Consider the following 17,288-nt stretch of genomic DNA (forward strand, 5'->3'; position numbering starts at 1 on the left):
TACTTCAAAAATGTGGATATTTCAACTTTTGAAGCTGTGGGTGTCCCAAAACATGGTCAAGAACTTTAGAAATAAAAACCCTTGGATATGCATTAATTCCCATGTTGGGAGCTTCTCTTTAACCTGCGAGATCATCCTATTCATGCAATGTGAATGCCTTATGAATGCCTTTTGCGTCAGAGCCCCCTACCAAAATGGTGACTGCTCCTTCCCAATACATGTCATCCCTTTCTTCAAGTGTGGAGATGGCTATATGTTGTAGAGTAAGAAAGGCCGCTCAATTTGCTGAGTTGGGGATCCATAGAATTCTTTTGTACACATCTTGTGAGACACATCTTGATTATGTTTAAAGGGGTAGTCAAAAATTGGTGAAGTAGTAAATCAAGTACAGGCAAAAAAAAGGTGGCCTTTCAAATTTAATGCATAAGTCTCTGTATTAGTAACATATGTCAAACTAACTCATAAGAAATGTTAATATTCATATTGAATCTACACCTTTGTATAATCCCTTGCCAATCAAAAAGTAAACCTTTCACTCTGCTTCACTGAATATGCTCATGCTAAGTCCCCATCGTTCAATGGATTCCCATCACATTGCCAGTTTTGAAAGAAGAAAGAAAGACCTTTCTTTTGAGGAAAAACCACTAATCTGACATGACAAAGAGACAATGAAAATAATATCCACATTTATAATCACGAAAATAGGAATCCCTTGTGTTCAAAAATTGCAACCTGAGTGGCTTCAATTGACACATAATTTCATCCATCTGATGTAATCAGTCGGGCCCGAAAGTGGGTCCGACTAAAAAAAAATTCGTTTCCAGAAAACTAACATGCAGACTGATCCATTAATCATCTCAAATTCACTAAAATAAAATTCAAACACAAATTCACCACTAAAACTTATGTTAAATCACTTCCACATAACTGTGAAATTTGTGTTAGGAGGTCCATTGACTAGCCTTAAAAATTGATCCAAACACCTGACCGAGCTCTAAAATTTGGCACACTAAATCTCTGCTCTGCATACTTGTACCATGTCAAATCTCATCTCATGATGAAATTGGGGTCAAAATATATTTTCTGTCAAAGTTGACCTCTCAGAACTTCCTGCAAGAATACATGTCAGAAAATAATAAATTGGGATAAATTGGGTCTAGAATTGGCTTTGAAAACTGGGCAAACTGACACTAGGGGAAACGAAAACTAGGGTGTTGGTTCTCTTTTATGAGGAAGGTATGGATCTATGATTTGGGCTCATGACAAATAACAAGACATGACTGAAAAGAAATCAAAATTAGCTACTTGGATTTGCAGACTGGAAAGAATGTCAGAAAGGTGATTTTTGCAAATAGAATTGACCTAGAAAAGTGTGCAAATGGATTTGTCAAGACTTGCAAAAGGGTACAGTAAAAGAATTTTTGGTGTACAACACATTGGTAGAATCCCTTTGATCTCACCTATCATGGATCTCAAGTTATGATGTCATGAATAGGGGTACCAAAAAATCTACATTTGTTGACACCAGTAAAAAGTTATTAATTGCATTTGGAATCGCATTTGAAAACTAATCAAACAGATTCATTATAAGCTGAAACTTGAAACATAACAAGTCTCTAACCTCTACAATGTAACACAAAAGGAATTTCAAAATTTTGGTCAACTAGGTCAAAGCTACAACTCATCAAATAGGGCTTCCCAGAATTATGAACAACTACACAAATGCATAGAACAGTGAACTACCAACTTTGAGGGATTTGAAACCTAGACAAATGGATTCAAAATGACTCAAAATATGAAACATAGGTTCTTAGGTGTGGAAACTAAATACTCCCAAAGTGGCAGGTCATAAAAAATTTCTAGGTGCAAGATATTCTGTTGCAAACATGGCCACATGTCATTGTTTGACACTTAGGTGAAAATGCAGATTGTACAATTAGTCAAAACGGGACTTCACCAAATGATTCAGAATGTCAATTTATCATCATGGAACAAGTGGATGGGTTGAATGGAATCTTTTAGAAATGTTAAACACCTCATGGGCCTCAAAGGTACAACTGGGTACATGGGCATCAAAAAGAATTTATAGGGCTCAAATTTTCTCAAATTTTCTCAAAATTTGGGCTACAATTTCAAGCACCAACAAAATCAACTTTGTAGAAATATAAGTATGAAACATAACAAATTCAATAACACATTTGACACAATTATTTATGTGGAAACCAAATTTGGGAAAAACCACCAGTAACGTGCTACTAATTCTCACTCTTCTGAAGTGATGACCTATGAAAGGCCAACCCTATTAAAGGTTACAATGCACACTATTAAATGTGACCCAATGAAAGGATTTCAATCACCCTATTAGGATTGAGAATTGTTAGAGGACTTTTGATCATTCACTTGGAATGTCACCCAATTAAAGGATTTACAAATGACTATTAGGTCAACCTTAATCCAAAGGATTTACCTAAACTGATACAATTATTAGAGAGTAGTAGCAAGGCTTGATTTGATAACAAAATACAACTCACTTTGTAGATTATAGATCTTTGTTCAGTCCTCCATTTTTCTTGGTTTCATTCACATTTATCTCTAATATCTTATTCACCCTTCAAGCATTCATCCTCTTAAGTCTTCTTACTTTGCATGTCAATGCATACTATATAGTTTGGTCATCATATGAAGCAATAACCCTAGACTCCTTGTCTTTTAGGTTCTCCTTTCTACCAAATGTTTTTTCATTCCCTATATTCCCTTATGAGGAGGATTTAGATCTTTTTTAATCCATGATCCTTCATTGTCTATTTTAGGGTTAGGTATGATTAGGTAGGAATCAATGAATCTACACTCCTTTTCATTTTAGTCCCTATAGAAACTCCCTTTGGAATTCACTTTGAGTTCATCTCAAAATGGTTTACCATGAATTTTGTGCCACCAACTAATCATAACTAAATTCCACATGCTTCACAAATTCAAGAAAATAAAATAGTCAGCTCAGATTTGTCAAATCTTTGATTTAACATGAATAATGGCACTCGGCATCAAAATGTTGTCACTCAGTTTCCATATTGTTCTTCCACTCATCATCCACTAGATAACTCGACATCTTCTAAAGTTTATTGGTGCTCGACATTAACTAAACTTTACTCAGCTTACACTATATCACTCATCATACACTAAAAGTTGACTTTTCCCCACTCCAACTAATTTTATACTTGGCTTGCACTAACTTTTCTCTGCACTTACTATCCACTCAATTAAGCTTTATTGACTCAATTATTATTTCTTGTTCTTCTGGACATAGTCAATGTATCCAATCTTTGCAACCTTAAGTAGATATTCAATGCACTATAATATCACTATCTTAACTAATCTTTATACTTATTTTATTTATCATAACTCAACCTTTCCTCTAGGTGCTCTTGTTATCTCATTTGATCAAATCCTCTTCTTCAATGAAACAAATGATAGTACTCAAATCATATAAGAAATTGTCTTACCAATGAATACTTGTTTGACATTAGTGACAAAACAATGACTAAAACACACTTGCATAATTGTATCAATCTATTTTCAACAATCTCCCTCTTTGGCATTGATGGCAAACCATACCAACAATAATACCAAAAAGAAAATAATTCCTTGTATTGAATCTCTCCCTCTATTATCAACTTTTTTATAGGTTACAAAACTCTATTTCGATCAAGAAAAAAATTTCCTCTTCCTTATGTCTCCCTTCGTTAGTCATTATTCTTTCTGTCTATCCTTATATCTATTCTTATATCTCCCTCAATACTTTTCTCCCTCTTACTAGGTAGATACTCCCAATGAATATAAGCAATTGCATTACCAATGAATACATGTTTGACATTAGTAACAAAACAATGACTAAAACACACATGCATACTTGTATTAATATGTTTTCAACAATCTCCTTCTTTGGCATTGATGGCAAACCATACCAAAAATAATAACAAAAATAAAATAATTCCTTCTATTGAATCTCTTCCTCTATCATTAGCTTCTATATAGGTTACAAAACTTTGTTCTGATAAAAAAAAACACTTACTCTTCCTTATGTCTCCCTTCATTAGTCATCATTCTCTATATTTTTCCTTGTATGTCCCTCATTACTTTTCTCCCTCTTACTAGGTAGATACTCCCTCTGAGTAGATATTTCCCTCTTTAACTTCTTCTTTACTTAGTTAAATCTCCCTCTTTGACAACAATGTCAAAGATGTGTCATCTTAATATGTAGATATAATTGTTTTGCAATTACTCCCTCTCTCACCTAGCTTATGACGGATTTGTTGTTTTGGATCTTTGATTACTTTAGGTAGCTCCTAAAGTAAGATCCACTACATCAACTTGTAAGATATAACATTTAGCTCCAGTTGATGTAGGGCACTTCTCATGTTTCTCAATTAGCTTTGGATAGGGGTATTACCCCTATTGTACCTCTTAGATACTCATGAGCATCCTCAAGTAATGCTTTTGTAAAGATTTCAACAATTTTCTCTTTGTTATTGACATATTCCATCTTCACCTGTTTGTCTTGAACTAACTCTCTTTAGTAATGATACTTGATTGCAATGTGCTTAGTGTTTGTATACATTACAAGGTTCTTTGATATATTGATAGAACTTTTATTATCACAATAAAGTATCATAGGTTCAAAGATTTCCTCCTTCACACTTATGAGTAGCTATTTGATCCATACAATGTTTGTACAATTTACTGTAACAACAACATACTCTACATTAATAGTAGATTGAGATATACATTTTTTCTGATTGTTGGTCCAAGTAACCAACCTCTTTCCTAAGAAAAATTCTCCTCCACTAGTGCTCTTTTTGTCATCAATATTTCAAGCCCAATCAACATCAGTATAGGCTCTCAATTCAAAATTCTCATTTTTCTTGTAGTATAGACCATAATCCTCTATTCCTTTCAGATAGCTCATCATCCTCTTAACAACCATGAAATGATTCTCCCTAGGATTAGCAGAGAATCTTGCAAATATCTCAACAAATAATGTAATATTAGGTATGTTATGCACTACATATTGCAATATACCAATCATAGACCTATACAATGTTGGATTCACCTCAACTAAATCATCATTCTTTGACAATTTATGTCCTATCACCATAGGTGTATTTACTAGCTTGAATTCTTGCAATCCAAAATTTTTCAATATCTCTTTTAGATATTTAGAAATTTCAAATTATTTCTTCATTTCATTGAAAAAGCTTTACATAAGGCATCTTGACCTCCAAATATGATATCATCAACACAAATTTGAGATAGTAAAATACTTTTGCCTTGTTTTTTCTTTAAGTACAAATTGTTGTTACCATCAATCCTTTCATATCCATTTTTCACAAGATAATTATGAAGCCTCTCATACCATGCTCTTGTTTCTTGATTCAATCCATATAAAGCTTTATGTAGTCTACATACCATGTTCTTGTTTTTAGCATCAACAAAACCTTTTGGTTGTTCTATGTAAACCTCTTCTTCTAGTATTCCATTCAGGGATGTAGACTTGGCATCCATTTGATAAACTTTGAAACCTTTGTGTACAAAGTAAGCAAGCAATGTTCTTACTCCTTCTAATCTTGCAACAAGGGAAAATGTTTCACCATAGCCTATCCCTTCTTCTTATGCAATCCCTTGTAAAGTAATCTTGCTTTGTTCCTTGTAAATTCACCATTTTCATCTAGCTTATTTCTAAAAACCCACTTGGTGCCAATCAAATTTTTGTCTTCAAGTCTAGGAAGTAGAGCCCATGTCTTGTTCTTCTCAATCTGGTCAATTTCTTCTTTCATGGCTTTACTCTAGTCCTCATTCTTTAATGCATCTTTCACTATCTTTGGTTTGCTCATGCTAGGAAAACATGTATCACTTCTCAATTTTTTTCTTGTCATAGGTTTAGCATTTTTGTCTACAATAATTTGTTTTATAAGATGATGCCTCTTGACATACTTTGAAAATCTTGGTGTGGTTTTACTTTCTTCATTCTGTCTATCAACTTCTGAGTCACTATGTACTTCTCTTTTAAGTAGTTCAACATCTCTTTCATGTACACTAATCTTAGAATTAGAATGTGCATCAACTTCATTCTATAACTAGGCAGTTGATTGTAGCTTGGTTCTTAAATGCAACTTGGTATTCATAGAATTTGGCTTGACAATTACTAAAACTTGTTATTGATTTGCAATTTGATTTACAACATCTTCATCAGTAGGCATAGCTTCATAGAAGTATACAAAAGATTTTTATTTCTCTAGCTCTTTCATAGGTTCAACTTCATGTACCTCTATATATTCATCAAATTTCACATTTGCACTTTTCACAATTTTGTTAGTGTTAGTATTTAAACACTTATAAGCTTTACTTCTCATGGAATAGCCAAGGAATATACCTTCTTCGCATTTTTCATCAAATTTTCCATTTCTATTATCCTTGAGTATGTAACATTTTCTTCCAAATACCTTAAAATATTTGACATTGGGTGAGTATCCATACCATAGTTCAAAAAGTGTTGAATGAGTATCTTTCTTGACTTGCACATGGTTCAAGGTATAGATAGTTGTACTTACAACCTCTCTCTAGTATTTCAAAGCAACATTCTTCTCCATCATGAGTGTCTTAACATAGTCCATTATAGACCTGTTTCTCCTTTCAATGATTCCATTTTATGGAGAGGTCCTAGGTGCAAATTTTTTTCTTTTGATTCCTCTGTCATTACAAAACATCTCAAACTAATTTGATATGATTTCCCCTCTATTTGATCTCAAATATTTCAAACTTTTGCATGTTTTAATTTCAACTCTTGCTAAGTTCCACTTAAACATTTGAAATGCATTATATATCTATTTCAACAACATGATAGTCATCATCCTAGAATAATCATCAAAAAATAACATCATATACTTATCACCTTTGTAGATATTCACTTCAATTGGTCCACACAATTTAGTACGAAAAATCTCCAAAATTCTTTTAGAAGTGTGAGTCTTACTCCTAAAACTAGACTTTGTCATTTTGCCTTACTGACATTGTTTGCACATAATATTGTTAGGTTTCTCAAACATGTTATAACCTCTTGTGCCATAGCCACACATCATCATATTCAACAACTAGTCAAGTATCACGATTCATATCAATATAGAATGGATTAGTTCTAGTTTGATCACCTTTTCCAACTATCTTTCCATCAGTATCATATATCTTAGCAATCTTGTTGTCAATTTCAACCTTGCATCCTAGACTATTCAATTGTGATACACTTAACAAATTATCGTTAAGTCCTTCAACATAATAGGCATTATCACATGCAATCTTTTCTATGAGTTTGATAGAACCTTTTCCTTTTATCATACATGGTTCATCATTACCAAACCTTATACTATTTCTATCATAATAATTCAGGGTAATGAACTTACTTTTGTCACTCATTATGTAATCTGAAAATCCACTATCAATGATCCATATATCATTCTTGTTCACACAATAGACTAGTGTAGTTGCCTCATCCTCATCATATTCATCCTTCATTAAAACATACACTACTTCATCATCATGTTCATCTAATCCATCTTTGGTTTCTTCTTCTGCAATGTAGCAAGACTTCTTGCCTTTATCTTTGTAATCTTTGTTGTCCTCATCTCTTGTACTTTTGTATTTGTCTCCACTGTTATAGTTCTTTTTCTCTAGACATCTAGTAGGAACATGACCAACCTCATTGTAATTAAAACACATAATGGGTAGTTTACATTTGAGTTTTCCTTTATCTCTATGAAATCTCCTTGCAAGAAGTGCTTCCAGCTGTTCCACGTCTTCCTCATTTGTATCACTATCATTGGAAACATATTTTTCCTTTTTCTTCTTCTTCTCACTAGGTTCCTTTAATGAAAACTTAGCTTTGAAAGTAGATTCCACATTGTCATATTTGTAGTTGTCAAAATTAGATAACTCAAAAGTAGTGAGTCTACCTACCAGACCTTCAAGAGTCAAATTTGTATTTGGTATACATCTTAGTTATTGTATGGCAGAAAATTTAATAGCATAAATGGGCAGCAATGTCCTCACTTTTCTTAATATAGTATCATCATCTATCTTCCCATTGGCTCTTCTTGTAGCATTCACAACATCTTTTATCCTAGAGCAATATTGAGCAATGTTCTCACTTTCTTGCATTCTCATATCATTAAACTTACCTTCGAGACTTTCAGATTTAGCTCTTAGAACATTAGTATCTTCTCCATAAATGGTGCAAATAGTATCCTACATCTTCTTTTCTGTGTTATAACTCTTGATGTCATCAAACTTGGTATAGCTTAAGGTAGAGGCAATCTCCAACATTGCCTAGCTATATTATTTCTTCTTTTTCAGATCTTCAACAATTAGGACTCCAACAAGATCAACATGCTTAGTAGTAAAGGTGGATTTTGCATGGTCTCCAAGACTTCCTAGATGTAGCATCATCAGGCTTTTCCATGTAGGGAATTTTTCCTTGTTGATATTGGGTACCTCTATCTTTGACATCTTAATCTTTTTGCTTCTAGTTCCTTCAGACTAGTTCTCTTAAGCAGATGGATCTGATACCAATTGTTGGAATTATTTAGAATAATTGAGAGGGGGTTGGGGGTGAATCAATTATACAAGGTCCAAATGTACAAATAAAACTTTTCACAACTTAGTGAACCCATATCCTTGAAACATATTCATTGTGCATGCATCCATATTAGATCATACAACACTAAAAAATGTAGGCTATTGTTAAATCAACTTTGTAGAAATGTATGTATGAAACATAATAGATTCAACAACACATTTGACACAATGATTTACATGTAAACCTAATTTGGAATAAATCACTAGTAACATGTTACTAATTCTCACTCTTCTTAAGTGACGCCCTATGAAAGCCCAACCCTATTAAAGGTTAAAATGCACACTATTAAATGTGACCCAATGAAAGGATTTCAATCATGCTATTAGGAGTGAGCCTTGTTAGAGGACTTTTGATCATTCACTTGGATTTTCACCTAGTTAAAGGATTTAGAAATGATCGTTAAGTCAACCTTAATCCAAAGGATTAACCTAAACTGATACAATTATTAGAGAGTAGTAGTAAGGCTTGATCTGATAAAAAAATGCCAATCACTTTGTAGATTATAGATCTTTGTTCAGTCCTTCATTCTATTTGGCTTCATTCACTTCAACTCTGATAGCTCATTCACCCTTCAAGCATGCATCCTCTTAATTCTTCCTACTTTGCATGCTAATGCAAACTCTATAGTTTAGCCATCATATGAAACAATAACCCTAGACTCCTTGTCTTTCTTGGGTTCTCCCTTCTGCCAACTATTGTTTCATGCCTTGTATTCCCTTATGAAGAGAATTTAGATCTTTTTCCATTCATCTTGTATCATCCATTTTAGGGTTACTAGGTAGGATTTGATGAATCTACCCTCCTTTTCATTTTAGTCCCTCTAGAAAATTCCTTTGGAATTCACTTTGAATTTGTCTCAAAATGCTTTACCATGAATTCTATGCCACTAGCTAATCATAGTTGAATTTCACATGCTTCACAAAATTCAAGAAAATAAAATAGTCAGCTCAGATTCATAAAATCTTCAGTTTAACATGAGTATTGGCACTCAGGATCAAAATGTTGTCACTAGGCTTCCATACTGTTCTTCCACTTGTCATCCACTAGATAACTTGTGGTGACTCTCATGTTTGCAATCTGTACCTTGTTTATTTTGATTTGAGAGATACTTGATATTCTTATTTATGTACTTTGACATGACCTAAGGGTCAAATATTATACTTTGATCTAGTACCATAGATGTTATACTACTATGCTATTCAATTTATCATATTTGCATGTTGATGCCATTTTGAGATGGCCATAGATCTATGATGATATCTAATTTGCTAGTACTTGAACATATTTTCTGATATTATTATGAGATAGATTTTATGCTATAGTTATTTACTTTATTCTTGTCTCTTTATGCTTTATGCGAACGTGAGTAATGTAAATGGATTATTTAGGTATAATTGAATAAATGGTTAAATTAAATATTTAATGCATTTATTGCTTTGGCTATGTTATTATATGCAATTGCACTTGATCGTGTCTTTTAGTGTACATGATTTATATCCTTGGTAGTGGGGTAAAAGTACAAAGCTATGTCACCTTTCAAGCTAACTTATCAGAATGACTGAATTTGAGTATTTCTATCTAAAAATCAATTTTGTTTGAACACATGATCTTGATAAATTTATTCTAGCCAAGTTATATATGGTCTCACACTTTTCCAATTGGAAATGTCTATTAAATGCATGTTTTATAATAGTTAGTATCCAATTACTAAAGAAATAAAATTATTTTAGAAAACTGATGTTTCAATAAATCTTATTATTTTTTATTATTTTTTTTTATAATATATACACACCATTTTATAGAGCTCAAAGTCATGAATATTATCATATAGAGCTCATAGTGTTTTAATTAGATTAGTATATTGTAATTAAAAAATTTTACAAGTATGTATTTTAACACTTGAGAAGATGTTGATTTTGGGAAAGAATTTTTTTTTAAAATCATATCAGAAAAATTTAAATTGTTTTTGATGTTCTAGAGGATAGAGTCCTCTTCTAGAATCTATAATTTTTCTTCTGGCTAGAATACATTTATTTTGAAAAATGTGGTGTGAGATTTAAATAAGTTGAAACTTGAATCATTATAAAAGAGAAAATATAAGTCTAAAGCCAATTTTTATTTTTGATTGGTCTAGCTACATATGTTATCTATAATATAATCTAAGATCAACGGGACATAAGTTTATTTGCATGTAATTTTGTCATGGGAACTAGATCCCTTATTTTAAACATTTTTCAACAACTAAAAATTTATCTTTAAAAATAGGAAAATATATGATTTCTTATTCCAAATAATTATTAAAAATTATAATCCTAAACTTCATCCATTTCTACACATTTCATTACTTTACTTCATTTTCAAATTCTAAATAATAATACTAGTTTTATGTCATTGAAGGTGAACAATTATACTTTTGTTAGCCTTTTCCTTTGTGATTCAACTATTCATCTTTTACCAATGTCATCCCTATATGTTTGATGTATCCTTATTTTTATTATTTAAATTAAAAACTTTTGTTGATTATTAAATTTGAACACATCTTCATTATGTGATTAGACCTATGAGCGTGTCTGTGCATTTAGAGGTTCGCTTTGTCGTAAAGGTGTTAAGTGATTTTTTGTGATTTTGGGCTTTTAGGCTTTAAATCTTTTCAGATTTAATTTCTAGCAGCTTTTTCTTAGATGAATTCCCATTACAAGGAATAACCTATTTTCGTTTGGGTCAATTCAAAGTCTAGCTAGTCTAACTGACTATTTTCCCTAATCGACTATTAACTCGAAAAGTGAATAAGTATTTGAAAAAGGGATTTGTATTTTCAATTTTCAATTTTTTAGTTTGGAAATTGGAGAGCTCTTCTAAAATCCTCTTCCTGAAGGATTGGATTTTTTCTTGTTCTAGGAGCTGTGAGCATGGGATTTTCACAAGATCGGTTTTGTTCGATCTAGCTTGGGTAGACCTTTCTTTGCCATGACTTCCCAAAAATTCAATGGTTTATTTATTTTATGAAGATATTTTTGGTTTTTTTCCCTTTTTCTGTTAGGTAGGGCCTTTCCACTTTCTTGTTTTAATTTGATTTCAAGTTCTATTTTTGGTAGCTATTTGTCTAGAGGTTGAGAACTAGTGTTCCCCTCCATTTCTATTTGTTGGTTCTACCTGGTTGGTCAAGTATGAACATTTTCTCTATTTTTGGGATGGGGGTTTGGGGTTTCAAGCCATTATATTTCATTTTTGCATACACTATCTGAACCCAAATATTATATGATTTTCAAAGTTTTTGTACCCAAACACCAAATGGGTTTTAATTTCAAAGTTTTCTAGTTTTTTGGGGTTTTTACTTTGTTTTGCGTATCACCTTGTTTTCTCAAGTTTTCTTGGCATGATTTTGGTTGTGGACCTAGATCATCCATTTGGATGTCAGTCAGACCATTTTTTTACTTTTATGTTGCATTGGGATGCATGTTGCATACATCCTCTTGAGTTTTTTTTGATTGAGTGATTATCTGCTTTGTGTTCTCATCTAGTCCTTGTGTTATAATATTCATGATGGTGGTGTGCCACACATGAGTATGTGCATGTACATTTGTTAGGTGACTTGCAAGGCCCAATCTTCTGTGGTACTTCCAAAAATTATGATCATTGGGGTTAGGTTGGGAATTTACAGGCCAACGGGCACTCATCGTTGGATGAGCATGGGTAGCATAGGGTAGCATATGGAGGGGGCATCTATCTTGTAGCCTAGAAATCATGGCACCATAGGTTGGTAGAGGAAATTTTAACAAAGTGATAACTAAAGAAAAAAATTGGGCAATAAAACTCAAGATAATAAAAAGGTTCAGGATGCACTCCTTCTTTTGGGAAGTCTGAGCTTCCAATACTAGCTTGGGCTTGTCAATGTTAAGAAACTCTCCATGATGTCAACCCTTACTTAGTAGCCCATTGAGTTGTCTAACTAGGACCTGTAGTTTATGCATTTCCTATGTCTTTGTTTCATTCATCATACTGTTTGGTGTGTGTTTTAGCCATGGATGTTTTCTTTGTGTATGTTTTTGGTCATATCATTATCTCCATCAGCATAGTAGGAGTGGACTTTTAGGTTCCATGTGGTTGGGAGGCATAGCTACCTATACCTCTACTATGGACTGGTGTATAGAGATGGTCTTCTATCCTAGTGCAACCATTGTTGGATGTTTTTCACTTGGTACTTCAGGTTTTAGAGTATGCTTTCTTGTGATTTATGCTTTCATTGGAATGCTTGTATATCATGTTTAGATGATGTTAGTTTTGAAACATTTCCTTATTATGATGAGTAGCATATGATAGATTTTGTTATCTACTTTGTAGGAGTATCTTATGCTTTACTTCTAGCATGTTAGATTTCCTTATTCTTATGTTGTAGCATGCTTTATTAGTGATGTCCCTATATGATAGTACCAACAATCTGATTGGTAGCTTGGGATGTTAGATGTGAGGGATGGCTAGGTCCCATCATGGTCTTATGATGCTATTATGGTTGGGAGGAACTATGTACTTAGTTTGATTGTACTACTCATTGTGATGTTATTTCTATTTACTATGATGTTGCCTTAGTACTCTGCAATGTTCCCTTCAATACTATGTTTACTGGTTAGATTTTGGCTTTCCATATTTTAGTTATTATTCAAGTGTTCTTGCCTTGAAATATGGATCTGGTACTCCCTGGTGTGGAGGAACTTATTTACTTAATATTTTTATTATTTTTTTTCTTGTATACTATCTTGGGATCTCATGCAAAATTACATTTTCTCATACAAGAATGCAAGATCTTGTGTGGTTCGTTGGGTTTCTTCACATGGCCTTGGGCATCATCTCGCATGAAACAAAACACTAGTTTGGTTTTTTGGCCAAGTACCTTCTCGCATGGTGTATTCTACGTCCTTATATAGAAGGCATGTTCTCGCATGGTGTATTGCACATCCTCATATGAGAATCTATCTGATGTAGGTCCTCATGCAAAAATAGGTGTCTCCTCTAGTTTTTAGGGATCAATTTTTGGTGATTCTAGTACCCTTTGATTTATCTTAATTTTCCTTGCTTGGGTAGTTCCTTGATTCTTGGTGTGCTTGTCATTTTGGATTTTTGCTTCCTATTGTGTTGTGTCAGTTTGGGTAGTGATGTTTGGAGATTCGTTAGTTGTCAAGATGGTGGTTAAGACTTCCATTGCAATCTATGTGATATGTGTATGATGTCATCATGTGCATTCATACTTGTAAATTTTTTTATTTTTTTATCTTGGCTTATATTTCATCCTTATTCCAAGGATATCCAGGCAGGGCATTACATAATTTGACATCTTCTAAATTTTATTGGTTCTTGACATCAACTAAACTTTACTCAGCTTACACTATATCACTCAACATACACTAAAGTTTTACTTTTCTTATCTCCAACTAATTTTCTACTTGGCTTGCACTAACTTTTCTTGGCACCTATTGTCCACTTAGTCAAGCTTTGTAGACTCAATTCTTCTTTCTTTTTCTTCTAGACTTAGTCAATGTATCCAACCTTTGCAACCTTAAGTAGATATTCAATGCACTATAATATCACTATTTTAACTAATATTTGTACTTCTTTTCTTTATGATAAGTCAACCTTTCCTATAGGTGCTCTTGTTATCTCATTTGATCAAATCCTCTTCATCAATCATACAAATGATAGTACTCAAATCATATAAGTAATTGTAATACCAATGAATATTGGTTTGACATCAATGACAAAACAAATATTGAAACACACATCTATACTTGTATCAATCTATTTTCAACACCCTTTTTACTCATTGGATCTATTATATGTGTGCTAGTTGGTCTGTAGACCCCTTAAGACACACATTATGTGATCAAATTTGTCAAAGGGGATCATAGGTTACTTTTGTACCATTTTATCATATTATGTGTGCTAATGGGTTTGCAAACCCTTTAAGATAGACATTTGTAACCAAATGGGTCAAAATGGGTCATAATATATCCATGTTTAAAAAGGGATCATTAGATCCCTTAAGACACACATTATGCAATCAAATGGGTCAAAAGGGGTTATAGGGTACTTTATGCCTCTTTTGACCCATTGGATCCATTATATGTGTGCTAAGGGGTCTTAGGACCTTTAAAAGACACACATTATGTGATCAAATGGGATCATAGGGTAATCTATAACCCCTTTTGACCCATTTAAGCCATTATAACACATATTATTAAAAATTTAGAATGGTTTTCTACATAAAAATATATTATGTTGGAATTTTTCAAAGTGCGCTAGCACTATTTTTTAAATTTCCTGAACTTTTGGTTCACACTATCTAAACCATAGTGTGATCACCCAATACCACAATTGTGCTATTGCACAATCATGCTATGCTTTGGATTGAAGAAAAAAAAGAAAATATGTTTTTGGTACCACAACTTTGTGTACTTTTCCTATAAGAAGCTATTATTATATGTCCATTATCATTACCATAACACATATCCATTATTACATGTATAATTATATTTTATGCTAGTCAATGTAATAATTATTATATTTGATTAGTTAACAAATATTTAGTCAAACTATTCACACGTATTATTATAGAACCAATAATAATAAATAGAACAATAATAAGTATTATTAATAATGAATACTATAATCATAATTTTTAATATATGAACTCTTTTAACTAGAGCTATGAACTAGTCGGGTTACATTAGGGAACCTTATCCCATGACGGTATGAGCAAGTGATAAGGCATTAAAACATCCTAGATCTTTTTCATGTTAAATTATACAATCTCCTCCTTATCAATTTGGTTGATCTAGCACCTCCTTATCTCTACTTAACCTCTTATCCTTTCATGATCATTGTTTCTATATCATCTAAATTGTCATTTCTCCTTATATATCTCCTTCTCATCATCTATAACTTCTCAAATTTTCATTTATCTCTCATATGTCTTCTAGGTATGATTTTTCAATGTGAGTTTTTCTATTTTTACCTTAGGGCTCTTCTGATCATGATGTAATGCCTATGGTTGTTCCTTTGTTAGAAGAAACCCTATGTCAATATGAAAAATCCCCCAAGCTTTTTTTTTTCTTCATTACCTATTTTCTTCACTTAAGATAGGGTTGTCCATATTCATAACATGTTTTAAGCATAGGCTTTATCACTTTTTAAGTTGTGACCTTGTGACCCTTTGTTTTTAAAATGATAGTCACCTTAAACATTAAGGCAAGGGTTATATCTCCATGAAAGGGACCCCATATATACTTGTCCTAGACATTAACTTTTTTTTCACTCTTGGTCCCCCTTTTAACTAATCATTAAACCTTGGTATTAATCACTTTTATTATTATTTGGTTTTGAGCACATGAAATGGGGCAATCCCACATCAAAAAATGCATTTCTTCTCAGAGCTTGGCTTGTACTTTAGCAAGATCATGTGATGATGCCACATGGAAATGGTTGGACTAGATGCCTCTCTTTTTTATCTAGAATTCAAGATAGATCAACAACCATCGATATATTGCTAAGTGTCCTTACCTAAATGGTGCTATAACCCGATGGTGACATACATCCATCCATGGGCCCATGCCCTTGTAGATATAAAGATATAGATCAAAAACTCATGTTAGCTCACTACCTTTGCCGATTGATATAGTCATGAAGTGAGATGTTGACACATGGAGTTAAACCCAAGCTTGAAATTTTTAGTGGAACTAGCTCCAATAGGGATTAACTAGTTTAGTACTTTTGATTTTTTCATGTGTGATTATCTCAACTGACAAGAGTGAAGTGGATGTATGAGTTTTACAATCTAGAAAATAAGATGTTTCCACATTAATTCAGTGATAATTTTTCATTTCTATATCATAGTGGGCTCATTTCCTTGTGATTCAAGGATGTCATGGCTTTTAAAAATCTGAAAAGGGTCATGATGAAGAAGTGAGACGATGACACATGCCTCAATTTATAGTGAAGATTTCTAGTGGGACAAAAGGAGTAAGTAGGGACCTACCAGATGATTAGGCCACGTGAATGGTGTTAGTGAGTCTAGTCACTTAATCACTCATGCTATTAATTATAAAGGTTAACCTAATGGTTCACTCTGTCTCGCTAAAGACTTATGCTCCCATGGTGATGAAGTGTGATGCTTCCACATGTCCTATCCATTCCAAGGGATAAATTACCACTTAACAAAAAGATAGAGTATGAGGGATAAATCAATAGTGGGGACTTAATTGCTTGGTGAATATTAGTCATCCAAGGGTTAAAAGAGAAAATAGTAGATCAACTCTCCATGTGTTATTGCAAGGGTTTGGTATTTGTATTTCAATGTAATGTGATGCATCCACATGTCCCTTACACTCAAAGGTGTTGAATTTTCAAAAAATCTTGCATAATCAATTCTCTAAATCTTTATTGTTTTGTGATTCCCAAAGGATGAATCCTCTGGCCAACAAGATTCAAAAGGAGATCTTAGATATCCAATGATAGCCATAAGATAATTGTTGACATATTTTCAAACCTAAGTATAGAGCTAAGTAAAAGAGGATTTCTTCAAAATAGTGAATTGATAGTTATTTTGCATGAGTTT

This window comes from Cupressus sempervirens, chromosome 7 (assembly GCF_028749045.1).
Source record: "Cupressus sempervirens isolate cs-2001-9-10 chromosome 7, ASM2874904v1, whole genome shotgun sequence".
Taxonomy (NCBI): domain Eukaryota; kingdom Viridiplantae; phylum Streptophyta; class Pinopsida; order Cupressales; family Cupressaceae; genus Cupressus; species Cupressus sempervirens.